Genomic DNA, 19761 nt, shown 5'->3' on the forward strand with positions numbered 1-19761 from the left:
GGAACAACCCCCCCCCCCCCCCCTCTCGGACACCTGTTGATTGTTGACTCCGTCCGGGACCCGATCAAGGATGTTTCCATGGCAACTTGCTGTGTTATCGCGATGACACCCTGCGAACTGAGGCTCTGATTGTGAACTAGACGAAGCGACTCTCCAGGCCTATGCACACACACACATCCACGGACACCTCTTACATGTACATATGCAACTCACACCAACCCCCAACCCCATCCCACGCCTTCGCCGCTTCCTCCCACCCGTGCGGCGGGCGGGGTCCGATGGCAGCGGCTGCGGCTGGCTGCCTGTCTGCACTGGAACCACCTCCTCGCCCCTTTCCCCCCTCCCCTGGAGCAAGTTGTCTTGAGTCATTGTGTTGTAAGATGTGTTTGTATATGCTTATGTTGCTGAGGTTTTTTTCCCGAATCCCACACTGTCAGGTCAAAGGGAAGATAAATATAAAATGGCAGCTTTCCACTATGATTCTGTCTTGCGATGACAAAGATAGGATTTTAAATAATTTTAATTAATCGATTTACTGAATTAAACACCGAAGCCACTGTCTCTCATGGCAATAACACACAAAGGGGAGTAAGTGTTGTTTCTTAAACAGCGATGATGTGATGATGATGAAGAAAACTCCGCTGACACCGTCTTGCTTGTATATAAAGAGGTTTATTACAAAGAAGTCCAGCATCAAATCAAGCACCCTGGGTTGCCTGAGAGAGGAGTCGAAGCCAATGTGAATCTCCTCTGAATAACTGCTCTAACTCCCCATCTATATGAGTTGGTTGTCTTCCTAAACCTAAGACAACGTATGTAATCCATACCATAAAAGGCCTCAGTCAGAAGGACAGTCATCTTCCAAAACCCCTAGACCTAGGACCAAAAAAGGCCACATTCTCCTAAACAGAGAAGCACCCATCTCCTAGTGCATCCTCTGACTTGGGGCCCCTATCTAAACATACCAAACCCATAAAGTTACACATCCTATAGAGCCCCAGACACTACATAAGTCTCTTTCCACACAAAGTCTTGACACAAATGGCTCACAATACATACTGTGTATACTTGAGTGGAAGCAGGCAGCAGAAAATGGCTGACTGACACAGAGGAACAGCTACTCAGCTTTTATATGCCCTCAGCTTGTCTGTGATTGCCTACAAATCCAACAAGTCCTCTAAACTGAATGGCAAAATCCATGGTTTATCTCTCCAGGATAACAGCTTTTCCTGATCGGTGATGCCCCTATCAACAGGATAACATCATTTCGTCAGCGTCTGTCAAAATCCTGATGAAAAAACAGCTGAAAAAATAAACCTGTTTTGTCATGTGACAACGCTATGGTTAGGTTTAGGGGAAAAATCGTCTTAGTTTGGGTTAAAGGAACTACTTTGTGAAGGTTGGTGAACCTTCATCCTCACAGTTACAATAATAACGTCTTAGTTTAAGTAAGGGAACGATCATGGTCTTGCTTAAAAGAAACCAATGAAGACTGTCTCTAGGAAACGGCCTGATCCACCCACACCGACAGGAGTCATAATTGACGTTATAATTGACATAAAGGTCATTGTCAGTCGCAACACAATCATATGGTCTCTTGGGGATTAGCTGAAATGACAGATGCTGTTGTCTCTCCTGGGAGAAAATCTCTGCAGGTCCTCATACTCACCAGCCAATAGCATGAGGGTGGAGGAGGACCAACATGTATACATCTGACAACACAGCACATGTTAAAACATTTGAACACATCCACCTATGGAAGGCAACTACTAAACCACTAATACAGATCTTTCAGGTGTGGATAGCTAAAAACATATGAAAAAGAAAGTTGCGAAATGTGAAACATTACTACTGTCAAAAGTAGATTATATTGGCCCTAGAGTTAATCTATAATGAAAACAAGCCTTTGTATGTATTATGAGATAAAGTAAATCTCTTTGGAGAGCTATGCAAAGCCTCTTCTTCCATACACTGCAGACTGCATCCATACAGCCCTCTGAAGCTGATTAAATTTTTTTTTTAGTTTTCACAAAAGGAAAATTTACTAAGAACCAAACAGAGGCCTTCTGCAAGATGAAACTCAAAGGCATTATTTCCTCTCTCAAAGATTACCTGAGCTCTTGTCAGTAAAGGGACTGTGTGGAGTGGAATCAGTAATAAATTAGACCTAAGAGTATTTACAAAAACATACAAATATTGTTTTTAGTATCATGTGAGTTTTATGGCTCTATGTGACTTGCATTAAAAATAGATGAATATAGGAGCAGACTGATATAATGTATAGTAACACAGAGTCTCCATATTTAAGCTGTGGGAAAAAAAAATGCAGTTGCAGTGTCTGCGTTTGTGTGTAGGTGTATTTCCACAAGTACTAATGAGGAAGTTACAGTTACAGATATACATCCATAAGCGCAGAGGCTTAACATGGAAGATAATATCAGCAGAAATAAATCACTTAAGGTAAACAGTAGACTGTCATTGTTGTATGTTTTGCATACTGTGTATATGTATCCTGTGACTGTCATAAAAGCTACCAACAATCCACCCCCACATCCCCACTGTGGGAGGTGGAAACAAGAAAAGTACCAACATGACCTTCGAAATTAAAATCAAAACATGCCTTGTCATTTAATTTCTGTTTATTTTTCTTATCTGTTGCCCCTATCGGCAGGACAATGTAATTTGTACATTACAAAAACATTATGAATCACTGCTCAAAAAGTAAATTTGTTTTATAAAATGACAACATTAAGGGTTAGCTGACCTTCGTGATTAAGGTTAGGGTATGATCATTGTGATGCATTTTTTAAAAAAATGTTGACTTTCTCCTGTGATAATTCCAATTATTTGTTGACGCATCCATCCACCTAGACCTCCTCTCTACATACAGGAGTGAACTCAGCTTTCCAAAGAACTCAGCTTTCTAATATTTAAATTTGTTTGATCTGAAACATTTAAATGTGACAAACATGCAAAAAAAAAAAGAAATCAGGAAGGGGGCAAACACTTTTTCACACAACTCTAGACTCAAAACAACAACTGATGCTGTTGTTCCTCTTGGGCAGAGATTGCCATTTTGCCAAACATGATCATGGACAGAGGCGAGATTACCTGGGCTGCTACAGTTGACGTGATGGCCAACAAGACTCTGGCGAACCTTAAATGGGCCACGACCCGCCCAGTGGATTCCACGGACGACAGAAACATTCCCTGTTGGTGGACCATTGCACTGTGGGTAAACTATGCTCCATTATACAGTGGGGTCCACTAGACTGGAGACCACTTTCCTCTTGGTCTCAGACTAAAGACCCTATCGCTGTAGCTTCAAAAACAGTGATAAAGTTAAAAAAACACAAGAAAATAATTACTACAAAAGAAGAAAGTCTTAAATCACACACAGACTACATTCATAAAAATCAAATATAAGTATAGTATAAGCACGTATAGTATATAAGAATTCAAATATATTAGGTCTAGAGTGTGAGCTTATCAATGGTGAAACCTGTGAAAGGTGAATTTAAAACACAACTGACTCTAAATGTTTTATCAGTGCTGGAGGCTTTGGGAAAGTTACTGGACACATTTAAAAAGAGACTTCAAAGCTCAGCAGGAGCAGACAAAGCAGAATTATTAATATACTGGATGAACTCTTGACCGCTGAGATTAACCCTTGAGTGGGCCTTCAACTTTTGTCTTGATGTTAATGTACTGTACTTTTTATTTTAAAACTGGATCCAGCTTTCACTGGGTTGATGAGTGATTCATAAATTACCAAACAGGTAAATCTGGATACAACAGTGTAGAATCCAAGCGACAACACACCAGTGTGACAAACAAGGATGGCCCACAGAAGCAAAAAAAAAAAAACAATTAGACGCTGTTCAAAAGCATAGACGAACATGAGAAATGATCAAAGTGTGGAATCGAAACGCAGCTGCGAGGACTTGTTATTGGTTGCAGAGTAACAGATGAAAAAGCCTCTGCAGTTCCAGGCATCTTCCAGCAGCCAGAGGAGGGTGTCACATTACTTCTTCTGTGCTCTCCCAGCGGCTGTGGGGAGAATGTAGCTGGGTCTATCAGCAGCAGCCTCAGCAGTCAATCTATTTTCAAAGCCCTGAAGCCCAGACAAAGAAAAGGCTTTTGAAAGTACAAGGCTGTGCGTGTAGAAGCATCATCAGTTTCCTTTGTTGTGTAATGGCTGTTCATGCCCAAGATCTCTGTCATGGATGCTTGATATATTCAAGAGTCAAGGTCATCACACATCTACTGACTGAAGGGCACATTTAGTGCAGCCAGTTTTTTTTTTTTTTTTTTGGGAACTGATTTGATACATTGTGCTTTAAGAGCTTGTTTGACCGTAAGGGCAATTTCAATTTTGTTAAAATGGGCACCAAAATGTGTTGCCTTTTCTTGGAAACTGTGTGCTACCACTGTGCTACAACCCATGGTCAAGACCTCACTCAGACAGGATGGTCAAGCCAACAAACATCATCACGGGTACAACAAAGTGTCCATGGTAAATGGTAATGGGTAAATGGACTAACACTTATATAGGACTTTTCTACTCTTACTGACCACTCAAAGTGTTTTTCAACACTTGTCACATTCACCCATTCACTCACATATTCATACATCACACCCATTCACTGATGAGTCAGTCATCGGGGGCAACGTGAAGTTCAGTATCTTGCCCAAGCACACTTTGACACGCAGCCTGGAGCAGCCGGGATCAAACCACCGACCATCTAATTAGTGGTCGACCCGCTGTACCTCCTGAGCCACAGCCGCCTCACTGGGGACGAAACAGTCAGGCAGTATAATCACGCAAATGCACAGATTAACCATAACTGCTGAGTAAATCCCCTACAGTCACATACCCCTCCCTAGCTCAGTCAGACACGGTCACGTTCAAGTCACGTGATTCAATTACAAACCTGGTGGTCGAGTGCAACTGTGACATTAGTGATTTATGGTCAGTGGCAACATCCAGTTCTAATGCAGTTCAGTCATGTGAGGTTTGTACTGTGTAGTGCAGTGTAAAGTAAACGTGCTAAGGTCAGGGTTTTTCATCGTCAACATCAGCATTACAACGGATACAGTACCAACTGTTGGCATGCGCCGTTTACTTTTGAACCTAAAATGAATTATATTGATTGTCTTTATGTTGCTGCTTGGTGTTGCAGATAATGAATTTTAAATGGACTTTTTTTACACAGAAGGTACAGGTGTAAACAGACTCATCTGAGATGAGCCAGGCCTGATCACCGCACAATAGATGCCAGATAGATTTCTGTCTGACTTCATCCCTGTTGTTCTGACGTTATGCGTACACACATATGACAATGACCTTGCAACAACGAGGTGGCTGCAGTGTTAAGAGACAGGTGCTCCCCTGCTGTAAGAGCTGATTGGTTGAGATATCATGTCATTCCAGAGACTTTTCATTTTACATTTAATTGGAGAAATTTTGATTTTATAACTTGGAGTTTTCACTGTTAAAACTTCTTCTGTTACCTTGTGTGGTCGATGGTGACTTTTATCCAACAAATCTTCCAACTTAAATGACCACAAAGGAGCGTAGCAGTGGCAGGCGGACCAGACCTTAGTCATCACTGCAACAATAATAAACATGCAGTTTTAAATAAAACATTTGCTAATGTTTGGGATTTAGGATTGTGGTTCTTGTTAAAAAAAAAGTATTTCCTTAAGGTTAGAGGACATTCAGCATCAGGGTTACAACGACACACACACTAGGTTGTGAAATGATCATAGATAATAGAAACACAGGAAAGGTGTGCTGTGTGGAAGTCCTATGCTTTGTTGACCCACCTTTCCACCCCACACTCCTCCTGACAAGGACTTTGTTGGTTTTTGTACTTTGCGCCTGACTTCCTCCTTTGCTCCTTTCATAATTACTACAGCCACTAGAGGTTGTCTAACAATAAAACATAACTACGGGTTGAAATAAGCTGCTTGCACAGACGACCAATGGGTTCGTTTTTTTACAGGAGGACACAGACTCATTTTATCTATCAGATGCTGAATAGATTCATCTTATATCATAGGTAGATCTCATAAACTTCAGACAGTTTATGGTCATTCTTAACAATATGAATATTACTTATTAATGTTCATATTAATAGTAAAACTACAAAAGTATTCAAACTATCAAAATATACTTAAAATAACAAAAGTACCAAAGGATGCAGTTACTCAATATGCAGAATGGCTCATTTCATTAAATGCATATTATATTATTGCATTATAATTATTAATGTATTAATTAGTATTAATGTGTACATCAGTTTATTGATGGAGCCATTAAAGGTGGGGCTAATTTGAACAACTTCATGTACTGCTGGGTAGTTTAACCTATAATTTTACACAATAATTTATCCGTTGACATTTTGTTGGACAATCTGCACAGTAACTAAAGCTTTGAAATATATGGAGTGCAGTAAAACTACTGCTAAAACTACAGTATATATATATATATATATATATATATATATATATATATATATATATATATATATATATATGCATATACAGTACAGTGTATTAATTATGAAAGTAATTACTTAAGTAAAAAGGTACCTAAAGTTTTACTGAAGTACAGTACCTGTTAGTTACTGTCCACCTCTGCCAACAAGCGGGATGTGCGGATTCTTAAAGTAATGTGAAGCCCTGACAGTCTAAATATCTGACAGATCAGTAATGTAAAGTTCCATCTAATTTTTTGTGTAAAATAATTGAGTATCATGGAAGTTAAACCATTAGAGCTGACGTGATGATCACAGATTGCATATATATCACAGCTACCGTGTCATACAGAATAATATAATTAAAACAACAATTATTGCAGACTGAGTACAAGCTGAATAGACTGGCCTGGTAACACTTTATTAAACTGTGATCAGCATGTTAATATGTTTTTGACTTCCTGTATAGACTGTGTAGGCTGTTTGAAACTGTCTTGACTGCACCTTTTTGTCACTGCTGCCTGCTCTCGTCCACTTTCCAGACGAGGTGCAGTTCATCTCGAATGAGGAAAAAAAACAAAACAGGCCTTTTAGTCTCTCCCATTTCCACAGAACAAATATCGTTCAATCTGTCCTCCACATGGATGGATTACCGTACGGGCCTACCGGGCACAGGCCCAGGAGCTCAGGAGCCTCTGCATGACAGGACTGTTAATATATTTTGTGTTGAAGTCGGAGAGCTCAGAGTCCAGAGAGAGATGGAAAATGATCCCAAAGAGAAGCACGAGGACTAAAAGGAGACACACATAAAGAACACCAAGAGACAAAGATCAGAATTTTTCCCAGAGCTAAATCACGGGGTCATTATTGTAACCCTGATGACACAGTCCTCCTATTGAGGTGGACATTTTAAACCAAACTATGATGTTTCCCTAAACCTTGAAGCACCTTATTAGTAACACAATACCAATACTGAGGTTGGGCCTCCATGTGAGATTCTGCTTTATGTTTGTAATTTTTCTTTTTGGTTTATTTTTTGCATTTATTCTGATGTTGCCACAGTGAGACAGAGACACAGAGAGAGAGACAGAGACACACGGAGAGAGAGAGACACACACACACACACACAGAGAGAGAGAGAGAGAGAGAGAGACCCCCCACCCTCCCCTCACCCCCCAGTTTTGCTCCATGTTGACATGATTGCATCACATCATTTCTGCAGATTTGTCAGCTGCACATTAATGCTACTAATCTCCTGTTTGATGAGATCCCAAACTCACTGTCATGTTCAGTTTGAGATGGCTTTTGCTTTGTGGCATGGAGCGTTATCCTGCTGGAATTAAACATTAGAAGATGGTAAACTATGGTCATAAAGGGAGGCACATGGTACAAACAGTACTCACTGACACTGTGGCTTTCAAACCACAATTGATTGGTGTTAAGGGCCCAAAGTGTGCCAAGAAAAACATTCCTCACACCTGGACTGTTGACACAAGGCAGGTTGGGTCCATTGATTAATGCTGTTAATGCCAAATTCTGACCCTACCATCTGCGTGCCTCAGCAGAAATCCAGATTCATCAGACCGGCAGTCTTTAACTGTCCAGTTTTGGTGAGCCTGTGCCCACTGCAGCCTCTGATTTCTGTTCTCTACGTGTTGTGCATTCTGAGCTGCTTTTCTGCTCGCCACAGTTGTAACGCGTTATCTGAATTACCGTAGCCTTTCTGTCGGCCGCAACCACTCTGGCCATTTTCCTCTGACCTCTCTCAACAACAAGGTGTTTCTGTCTGCTGGATGTTTTTTTTTTTTTTTGTTGTTGTTGTTTTGGCTCCATTCTGAGTAAAAACTCTAGAGCATGTGCATGGAAATCCCAGGAAATCAGCTTGTCTGGCACCAACAATCACACAACAGACAAAGTCACTGAGGTCACGTTTTCTCTTCACTCTGATGCGCGATGTGAACATTAACTCAAGCTCCTGATTTTACGCATTGCACTGCTCCCAGATGATTGGCTGGTTAATTGCACAAATAAGCAGGTGCACAGGTGTTTCTAATAATGTGCTCAGGGAGGGGTTGGGAGGTGGGGAGGGGGGGCTTTTACCTGTCTGTGCCCAGGGGCATGTCTTCTTGTAATGCATCCATGGTCCTCTGCTGTAGTTAAGATCACATCAGTGACCTCCTGTCCAACAAGTGCACAATCTCTCAGAGGTGCTGTTAAACAACGACAAGATGGACAGAGACTGAGGGGCACAGTTCATGGGCTTCAGAGAACCCTGTTGCACAAACACTCATACATCACCATCATTACTCTGAAGGGCTGAAGATTAGTGATAGCAGGGCAGCAATATCACATCACCAGTGACATGATAACAACAGGGAACAGGTCGTCAGAGTGGGGAATACTGAATACACTTCAGCGTGATGGTGGTTACACAGCTGGAAATTGCTGTGTGCAGGATAAGAAGTATGGGAAAGAAGAAGATTAAAGTCCAGATTTGCATACATGAATGAAAGACAATTAGATGGAGGGCAGTGGTCACCTTGCTTAAATCAAGAATGTCAAGGATCTGGCAAAATTGCTTTTCCTTCCTCATTTGCATGGGTCACATATTATCTGCTCAGATGTAATTGGACAGTGACAGCAAACGTTTGCAGTGTCCGTGGGTGTCCAGGCATTTCCTCAATATATCGCTGCCTGTATCTCTATAGGGGCGAGGTCAGCTGGTGATGAGTGCAACAGATTAAAATATGATTGTATCATGATTACAGTTTTTGCTCATTTCATGGTCCTGTCCGTATTCCATTTGTTGTCCCTCCATATCTGGTCATCCCTGGTCCCTGGTTTGCACCATAACAAAGTCATCAAAGCCTTTATGGTCGCTTGAGTCTGCATCACAACACTGCAGCCAGTGGTCACACCTTAATGATTTGAGTGCTTTGCGACAGCTTCAGCACCTCACAGCTCATCCGTCTGCATTCACCATCAGACTGTGACAGCGCAGCAGTAATGGTGTAGCATTTCTGTTTTGAAGGTCACTTAATAGTTTAAAGTGACAGGGGAAAGCGAGGGGTCTGCGTGTCATTCAGGCCCAATACCAGTTTGACATCTGCTTCCCTTGACGTTCAATCACTGTGATTTTCTGTTTCCCACTCAGGCTTCTGTGATTCTGCAGTCCAGCTCTGCGCAGGCAGGTGGGAAGTGATGAATGTAGCTCGGGCTCCGGCAGGTGGAAAATGATGAATGGCAACAATCACGGCTGACCATCAGTGGAGGCTGCACAAAGCACAGCACAAAGCACAGCACAAAGAAAATGATTACCAGAGGAATTCTGTTAAATGAATTATTTTATGATGTCATATATTTTATATATATATATATATATATATATATATATATATATATATATATATATAATTAGTGTATGTGTAGTGAACCTATGGTGTCTGAATATATATATATATATATACACACACACACACACACACACACACACACACACACACACACACATATATATATATATATATATATATATATATATATATATATATATGTATGTTCAAATGAAATATGCACTATGTGAAGTCTCTTTGATCAATAGTGGTCATCATCCTTATGATGTTTAATAATGATGATGGTTTAGCCCCAGCTGTGGTAATGACAGCTGTTCAGGTGGTGCATATTTGGCTGTATACACCTGATTCTGTTTTAGAGCAGAACATAAGTATTTCTATCTGTAAACATGCATCAGTGTTATCACGGGTCTGACTCAGCACAGGCCAGACCCACACAGTTCAGTTCACTTGGTTGTCTTTTTATTGTTACCACACACACGCTTTTGCTGGCTCTACTGCTCCTCCTCTCTCTGGAGGGCTTACAGTCCAGCTTCTCCACTATCACAAACTCAAATTCTTGAAAGGAGGACAACCATTCTCTCTTGGCTCCAGCACATGTGTCTGTCTTTGTTTCCAGATCCAGCGTGCGCCTGCATCACCAGAGAGAGTCAGAAGTCAGCTTAACAGGTAACACCTGTGCCAATTAGAAACCTGCCACTGCTCCCATGAGCCACTACCATGCGTCACTCCCCTGCAGCTGAGTCCAAATCCATGCCCCACCACCACCCTATCAGTGTCAGTTTCCTACAGTTTTATGCACCTAGCTATAGTTATCCTTGAGTGAAATGTTGCATTGGAAAAGAAAACGTAGCTGCTCATTCAGACACCATAGGTTCACTACACATACACTAATTACATTATAATGTCTTTCTGGACATAAACTAAGGAAGTGAACGCTTGGCTGCCATCATGATTGTGATGTGTGCATTTTCCATCACAAAACTCATATGTGTGATTTCTAAGAACCAAAACATTATAATTAAAACGCATAGAGCGGGTTCAGAAAAAAGTTATACCCCTCGATGATCCCCTCGTGAAGAAATTTTGCCCAAAAGCTCAAACTTTATGTAGCTTATATAAGGAGCTATCTTATGTATGAAATTTACATTTTATCCTGAGGTTGGTGCACCAGAGAAAAAGTTACCTAATGGAGTTTCCAAAGTGGAAATGCAAAGGCTCTTTCCTCTGGGGAGCATGAATGTGAAAACTAATGCAAATGATTTTGTGTGTACATCAAGATTTGAAAGTGAGTCACCTAAATCATCAGGATTAATTCTCTAACAAACATGAACAATTTCCTTCTTCAAATCTGTCTTGTGGCACAAGATACATTTTTGAGGTATTTGTGATATACTTAACTCATTTCCATTTTCCACTGAATTATACTTCAACTCCACTACACTTCAGAGGCAAAGTCCATGTTGCAGATTCACATTAATAATACAAAATATAATCAAAGAATAAACTATAATATATTATTATATGTTAAGAGTGGACATTATTGATATTAGGGGAAATTCACAAACTACTCAGCTACTCTTATCTCTATCAATGTTATGTAGACATTACACATACTCTGGTGTCTGTGGGTTTTCACAACAAATTAAAGTGGTTGAGGTACCTTGTTTTCAACCAAAGTTTTCCCCAAGCTGTGGGAAAAGTTCAGCATTTTTTTTCCTGCTATTTCAAGCCACCAACATGAAAATTTGCCTTCTAAGCTTTAAGCGCTCTAACAGATTGCATAGCCCTCCTCAAGCCACTACAGAGCGTCTTGAAAAAGAGCAATCTCAAAAATTGTAGTGTGATTATCTTGTTCAGTCACTGTTTAAAATTCCACAGTGTGGTCTCAATCCTCACCAACCTGAGATTCATGCGCGCACCAAGAGAACTGGCAGGACTCATATTTGTCTGGCATACAAAGTAATGGTTTACTTCCCGGGCCATTTTCTTTTTCTGCATTTTGCACATTTTGGATCAGTTTATTGGTAAATAAGTAAGAGCTTGAGACTCTTTTAAAACTCCCTCTTTCGTAGTCATTGAGCAGTGAAATGTTAATGGGTGCTGATGGAGAAATAACTTGCCGTGCATTTCCCCCCATCCCACCACATAAAGTTTCCTGCAGAATGAAACAATCCCCAGCCTCAGCAGCCACAGTTACAGCAAAATCTACAAGTGATGGATTGAGTCCAGAGCCACTGAGAGTTACAGTGAGGCTTTTTAGGGAAACACAGAAACCCTGGATGATAAGTGATGGAGGAGAGTGGGTATATGTGTGTGTGAAAGTCTGAGAGGTACTGCATAACAGCTCTTAATTTCTATTAAAAATACATTATAAAATAATTCATGTGGTTAGGACGAGTGGTGCAAATTGCCAATTTACTATGTAAGATCCAATCAAAGGCTCTCACAAATGATGCCTTTGAGGGAGATTAGAGTCTCATTCAGCGATGCTGAGTTACCAGATTTAACACTGAGCCCGAGGACACATGCAAATATTAATCCTAATCATTTTGCGAGTTTGGCACACTATAATCAATACTGAATTAATTATAAATAAATTGTAAATTATGACCCCAGAATTTAATCTGTGGATTCCAGATGGCATAGATAGATGGAGAGCAACATTTTCAGCAACTCATAGAAGTTATGTTTACACTGAATATGGCTGCTTAGCAACAGCAGTTATATTTTGAGAGAAATTTGATGTCGCCTGAATTATGTTTCTTATCAGTGTAATGTGATCCATAAATGTCCGTGAGTGACTGAGTCATAGAATTGGGTGATGAAGTTATACCATTGGTCAGCCAAGTGTTGGACTTTTCCAATTTCCTCTGTTTAAGAGGTATTATTGGTCATATCAGTATTTTAGTATGAAGCTTCCTTAACTCAAAATCTATTTTAATTTCAAAATGATTTGGTGCAAACAGTTTCTATCACGTCATCAGGGCGAGGTTACGGTGGATCCACAAAAGTTTTCAACTGCTGTAGCTGTTTCCTCAAAAAAGGACCAGGGCCTTTACTTACCTAAACAGGCCTTTATTTGAGGTAGGCTCGTTGTGTGTTATTTTTAATTATTTATTTGAGTATTTGATTCCCTTGTATTTGCCCTTAACCCTATAATGCCAAATGCATCAAATTTGATACAAGCATTTCTGAGACCTATTGCATCACCTTATGGTAAAAACTTCACTCAAAACCCTCTTGTATCCAATCTGATACTTGTCTTCCAACCCCTGGTGGATACCTTTATCACTACAACAATTCAAACACAGTACATGGGACAGTCCAGGTTGGCCACCTTCAGATAGTTCCCAACTCACTGGATCAAGGTAAAGAAAATTGCGATTTTTACGATTTTCCAGTGACATTTTCTTTGAAATTTTTAGTAATATTCTAACATGAACACTTAATCTGTTGAAGCAAGTTATAATTACATCATTTTTTGTATCTTAGTATGTAGTAAAATCGTGTATAAAATTTGGAAAAACTTATATGCAAATAATTTTTTGTAATCTTTTTTTTTAAATTTTGTGAAAGGGCCAAATAGAGCAATAAATACAATAAATACACAATAGAGCCCAGCCCCTCCCACCCCCATCTCCCTGTGTGACTCCCCCGTGGCTACCGTGGAGCATTATCGCTTCTTGGGAACCACCATCACACAGGATCTCAAATGGGAGCTAAACATCAGCTCCCTCATCAAAAAAGCTCAGCAGAGGATGTATTTCCTGAGGCAATTGAAGAAGTTCAACCTGCCAAGGACTATGATGGTGAACTTCTACACCTCCATCATTGAGTCCATCCTCACCTCCTCCATCACCATCTGGTACGCTGCTGCCACGGAGAGGGACAATAACAGACTGCAGCGTATCATCCACTCTGCTGAGAAGGTGATTGGCTGCAATCTTCCGTCCCTCCAGGACCTGCACGCCTCAAGGACTCTGAGGCGTGCAGGGAAGATTGTAGCTGACTCCTCCCACCCTGGACACAAACTCTTTGAGACACTCCCCTCTGGCAGGAGGCTGCGGTCCTTCAGGACCAAAACCTCTCGCCACAAAAATAGCTTCTTCCCATCTGCTATTAGCCTCATCAACAAGGCTAGAGAGCCCCACTGTTGCTGATCAATTGCACCAATCACCAGAAAAAATTCCTTGTATGTGAAAACATACTTGGCAATAAAACTGATTCTGATTCTGATTCTGATTCTGATTCTGAATAAAGGTTCCAGATTCAAGAAATCAGAATTTTCTGTCCATTATTTCTGGGGTCAGGCATTACAGGGTTAATCTTTTCAAATTGAAAAGCCCTACAGCTTTTCAGTGGACAGAAACCCTTTATTTCTTAACAGAGTTTTCATTGTCGTGCTGCAGTAAGTGTATTGTCTCAAGTGTATTGTAAACAACATTAACACCAGCAACCAGATAGCTGGTGTTAATGTTGTTTACATGCTATTCAGTTCTGCTAGCTTCTTTAGCTTAGCAGTTAGCGATGGCTTCTCTTTCTCCTTGCCGGTCTCCTCCTAAGCAATAATGGTACATGTAATAGTTTATAAATAGAGGCGAGACTATGTAAATTGAAGGCCTGGCTCCACATCCCAGTGGTTCCCAAACAGCTGGAAAGCAAAGGCGGCTGTTTGACTGTCTCTAACAAAAGGCTTATCCCTTAGCCCACAGTTCATGCCACCGTTGTCTCAATAAAGTGTTGAAAATAGCATCATTATGTTACTGAATTTATTAAATTAAAGCAGTCGAAAAGAACATTATGCTTCACTGACATGCTCATTATATGACAGGCACCAGGAGTTTATCTGTCTCTGGTAGGGACAAAATGTATCCCCCCCCCAAGCTGATAATGATGGCAGTGGCTCAGGTTGCGTCTTTGAGGGTTAAAATGTGAGCCCAGTCCTGAAACACGCACACAGCATGCTCACTCTCGATTGTGAATGACAGACACACAGGAAAAAAAACTTTATTGAATTTTTTGATCGGCTCACTGTTGTGGCAGCCCACTGGGATTTGTCCCAGTTCTCCCAATGGTCAATCCAACTATGGAACAGTCTGAAGTGCAAACAGAAATAAAATCAGAAACAGATGTTCATTGTCAGCGCTCGTGCTCCAGTAATAGCCTATTTAATTCTCTGTTGACAACTCATTGTGCTCTTGCATTTTGAGATTACTTTTTATTAAATATTGAAGTTTATAAATAAGTGTTTTGGCAAGTGGTGCTATCCATGGTACTGAAACTGGGATTTAATTCTGGCATGTTCAACTGGCATTTAACATTTAGTTTTTTGTGTGTCTGCGTGAGGGCAGGTCAAGGCACCACCCACACGGTCCAGTAATATAGCTACTCCTGTTTCTTACTGAACATATCCAGCAGATCACAGAATGATGATACTGCCCTATCATCAAAATGTTCACTGACAGTGTATTTCATTTTTCTCTATAATATCATGTGTTTGTAGCAACTGAAGTATGATTATGTATATACATATATATATATAGATTGTTTTTTGTAATTAAAGCACACAGTTGAGGTAAAGGGAATTAAATTGTGGTCTTGACACTTAGGTGACTCCATAACTGAGACAGAATGTGTTTATTCAATTTAACATTTAATGAAATGACAATCCTCCTGAACTATAACAAAAGTGCAAACATTCACACTGAACATAATACAGGCACATTTGTCCTCAAAATCTTTAGTCTAAACAAATACTGTAGCAGTATAGAGGTTAAAGACAGACAGACAGACACATAGATTTTAAAAAAGCCAGCGTTTTCTCAATTTATAGGACTTGAAGTCAGATACATTATTGGATTATTGGACGCACATCATAGGGCCCAAGGTGAATCTATAAAGGACCCTGATTGCCATCTGTTTGTTTGGGAAAGCTTGATGCTGTTGTGCTGCATCATTTAGTGGCAGTATTTATGAGTGAAGACCTTACTCTTCAGTGTTGAACTGTGTGAGCAGCAGATTGTAAGTGTCTGTGCCTGTCTTTCATTACTTTTGTTTAGCAAAGGCAGGTTTGTTTGTATGATGCTGTCAGCAATGACATGATATGACACCGACATGACAGCTCAATGAGTTTAAACTCAGCCCATATGAGCCCATTAATATTCTTTAATACTTAACGCTTTAATACTAAACAAGGTCAGCCTATGTCTTTTTACATTTCTCTTGTTTGAATTTAATCATTTATTACAACAAGTCTTTTATTTGTAGCTTTCAGTGTTCAGTTGTGTTTTCTGTACTTGCAGCTTTTTTCAGTATTTGGTTGTGTGTCCTCACTTTGCAGCTTTTTTTGTGCAGTCAAGGGTATTTTTCTTAGTTTGCTTGTGCTTTGTGTATATGCATGTGTTGAGCTATGAGGGCCACCGTACCTTTAAGCCTTTCGCTTCTGCCTAAGTGATGACAGGTGGTCCAAACAGACAGAAATGTACGCATAATTTCATGCTGAAATGAGCACCAAAGTGGCACTGCATCGCCTGCTCTACAGGAAGACAACCTCAGTCAACACTCACCACCCACCCGATCAGGTTCGTTTGGAGCCAGGGAATTACCAAATATGTGAAAGTGTTTATGCCACAGCTGACAATACAAGGAAATAAACTGAGGCCCTGTTTGAGTTTTACTGACATACATCTGTTTCTCTTTTCTCCAAAATATTTAAAACCTTCTGCTTATTTACTTGGAAACTTCAGTTAAGTCATTTTTTTCAAGCTACGTTGAATGAAGAGATTAAACTTCTCTTGACTCTTCTGTATTTCACAGTGTTTTGACAACTGGAGAGGCATTTATGCTTTGAATAACCATATCACAACACTGTGGTCTAAACACAACATACAACACACAAAGAAATGACACATTAGCACATAAGAAATCATGTAAAGGGGGCAGTATTTACAGTATAATTGGTTGTCTGAGTAATGATGTATAACCTTGGTTTCATGCTCATTTGCAACGTGAAGTTCAAACTTTTTAATCATAAAATATATTTTTCATCCCCATACTCTGGGGTAACACATGTGAGGGCCCACGCTGGTTGTCATTAATTTTCATTGTGTTTGCTGTAAGCTGCGTTTTGTGTTAACTATGCATATGTTCCCTTTATGTCTATGTCTTTTCCTCCTTTACCTTTTCTTTTTTTTTTTTTTTTGCTCGATGAATCATTGAATTGTATGTTTCCGCCTGAAAATCCTGGTGAGTCAGGATCGCCGCGCGCATGTTTTGTTTACGAGACACGAGGGATTTCCGATTTTTCTCTTTTATGAGGCAATTATAAGACATGGAATAAAACATTCCTGTATTAGGCCTGTGGTCCCACAGCTTCAGACAATATACGTCAGAGTCAAAACCCACCTTCATTCCAATGAATGAATCAAAGCACACACAGCAATTCCAGTAGTGTGCCAGCAGTATTTGCCTCGCTATTTACCAGGACTACAGGATTGCTGTTTCTTGCTAAAATGTTATTACATTTTGTCCTCAGGTGATTTACCTTTCAGTGCTAAGCTCAGGTTCCGTGTGGTATATGATATGATATATGAGCTGGGAAGCCTGGCTGAATTTGGAGGTTATTGAAGTTTCAGCTCCAACGAGACACTGTTCTCATTGTACCCTTAGATATGCAGCACTAAGAGATTGAGAGCTCCTCCGCAGTTAGCAAGCCTCACAATCTACCAGCTTTGCAACTTTTTAATAACATTTCCTGCTCTGCAAGATGTGCACTATTGGATAATGTACCACTGGCTTTATCCATAAGAGGCTGATTAAAACCTGCTGCCAGGAGCTGATAGCATTAGCCAGTCACCACTATGGTAAGTGACCTTCACATCTATCATCTATCAATTGTCAAAAATAGTTGGTGAGGATGTGATTAGTGAGGCTGAGAGTAGAGAGTGAGACGTTGTGGGGGGACATCAGAGGGCGTCATTAGCATCATTAGCAGAGACCGCTCTTGAAGGTCAGGTTTTGAACATTGTATCTCCAAATCAGAAAAGCCCCATTTGTTCGTGTTGACCTTCCCTTCATCAACCTCGCAGTCATATTGATCTGAAGTGTTGCACAGTGCAATGTCGCTCAAAACACACTGACAGCTTAGCATGCTTTACTGATGATCCTTGACTTGAAAATGCCAGATTGGGTTTCTAATGATGAACAAGCTGTGCCAGGACCTTTGGTGTTGCATTTCTATGTCTTACAGCACAGTGATGAATACCCATCTGCCATCTAAGGGAAATATTTACACACATGTCTTATTGAAAATGAAAATAGCATCAGAGCTGGTGCGGATGCTTGTCTGTAGTTTTGTTCTGTGGTCATTTCTCTTTGTTAACAATTGCCCATCACATCAAAAAACTGTGTGGTGTTCTGCAGTGAGTGGTCAGGGAGGCTGATGTGTGAACAGGCAGAGCTCCAAGTACTCTGCAAACTAAAGTATCCCAAACAAGGTTGGAGGGGGCTGGAACTTATCCCAGGTCACATTAGGCAACAGTCTGTGTGCAAACCTGGACATGTCACTGACGCACAGACAGACCACTACCATTAACACTCACACAAGCAGAGTCACAAATACATATTACACACAAATTGAATTCAAAAACAGAAGCTACTGTCCCACAATGCAATGCATAAAAGAATGGAGAAGCTGCTCACAGGTGCAACAGAAACTGTGTCCTAGATCAGGGGCTGCATCTTTTGGAGGCTGCATTTCAAGACTGACTCCATCACAGCAGTACAGCTAGGCTCCTTCAAGTGTGGCTGAGAAATGTGTCCTTCTTCTCCTGGGCAGCAAGGCTGCAACAGGTGGATCCTTCATGGTCCAACCTATCCCAAGATTCATTGTGTGCCAGTAATGAAAATAATATGACAGCAAACAACACAGACATACTTACATTTTTAGATATAAGTATTGGATTTCAGCTCAGTTCAACAGCTAAACAACAGCTACAACTGTTAAAAAGCCGAAGCCTTAAAACCTCAAGTTTTTTGTGAAAATTATATTTATGTGTTATGTGTTGTTGCTAGGCAACAGGAGCCCTGCTCTACAACACAATGGTAAAGGCGGGCACAGCTGGTGACGCAAAGCAAAAATCTTCTGTAGGCCAGACTGTCTCATTTTCGTTTGGCCTTACTACGAAGGATCTAACCTGAACTGGGACACAGCCAAAGACAGTGGATGAAGTACACCATGCTCAGAATCATTTCCTGTATCTGTGTCATGTGGGTTTCACAACCTCCCCGCCCCTTTAGGAGACCAGCAGCAGATCTGAGTCTATTCACTCCAATGGGAGAAGTGAACGTGATCACGTGATCCCGGATTATGACCAATTCTTCTGCCCCCACAGTCACTGAAATAAATACTGAACCCATTTTTCACAAGCCACAGATTTTCTGAACATTCTGAGACTAAAATGGTATTTACTTAGTTCAAGACCTGTCTCTGTCTCAGCAACACACTCCCACAAGTTCTGGCACACAGATCTTTTCTCTCTGTAGTTTTCACTGTTTCACACATTGCTTTGCAGTTGGATAAGCGGTAGCTGAGAGGGATTGATACAAGAAACCATAAATTAAAAGTTAAAACTCAACTGAAAATAGTGTTTCTTTGTTTGATAATACTGTTACTGTCATTATTATTTAGCTGTTTTTTGAAGAGAAAAAAATAGAATATTGTTGATATGATTGATGGACTGATATGATATTGTACTCAGATTTTAAGATAGCAGCTAAAAACGTGCGGTAAAATCAGGAGCAATTTTGCACTGTATCTAGTGTTATATTGTTTTGTACTGTATTGTTATGTTTTGACATGGACAAGCAATCACACCCATGCCCACGCCCACGTACCTTCTAATATACTAATTTGGCAGACAATT

The sequence above is a fragment of the Trachinotus anak genome, unplaced genomic scaffold (genome assembly GCF_046630095.1).
Source record: "Trachinotus anak isolate AG129_WGS33_773 ecotype Australia unplaced genomic scaffold, CSIRO_AGI_Tana_v1 ptg000001l, whole genome shotgun sequence".
Taxonomy (NCBI): domain Eukaryota; kingdom Metazoa; phylum Chordata; class Actinopteri; order Carangiformes; family Carangidae; genus Trachinotus; species Trachinotus anak.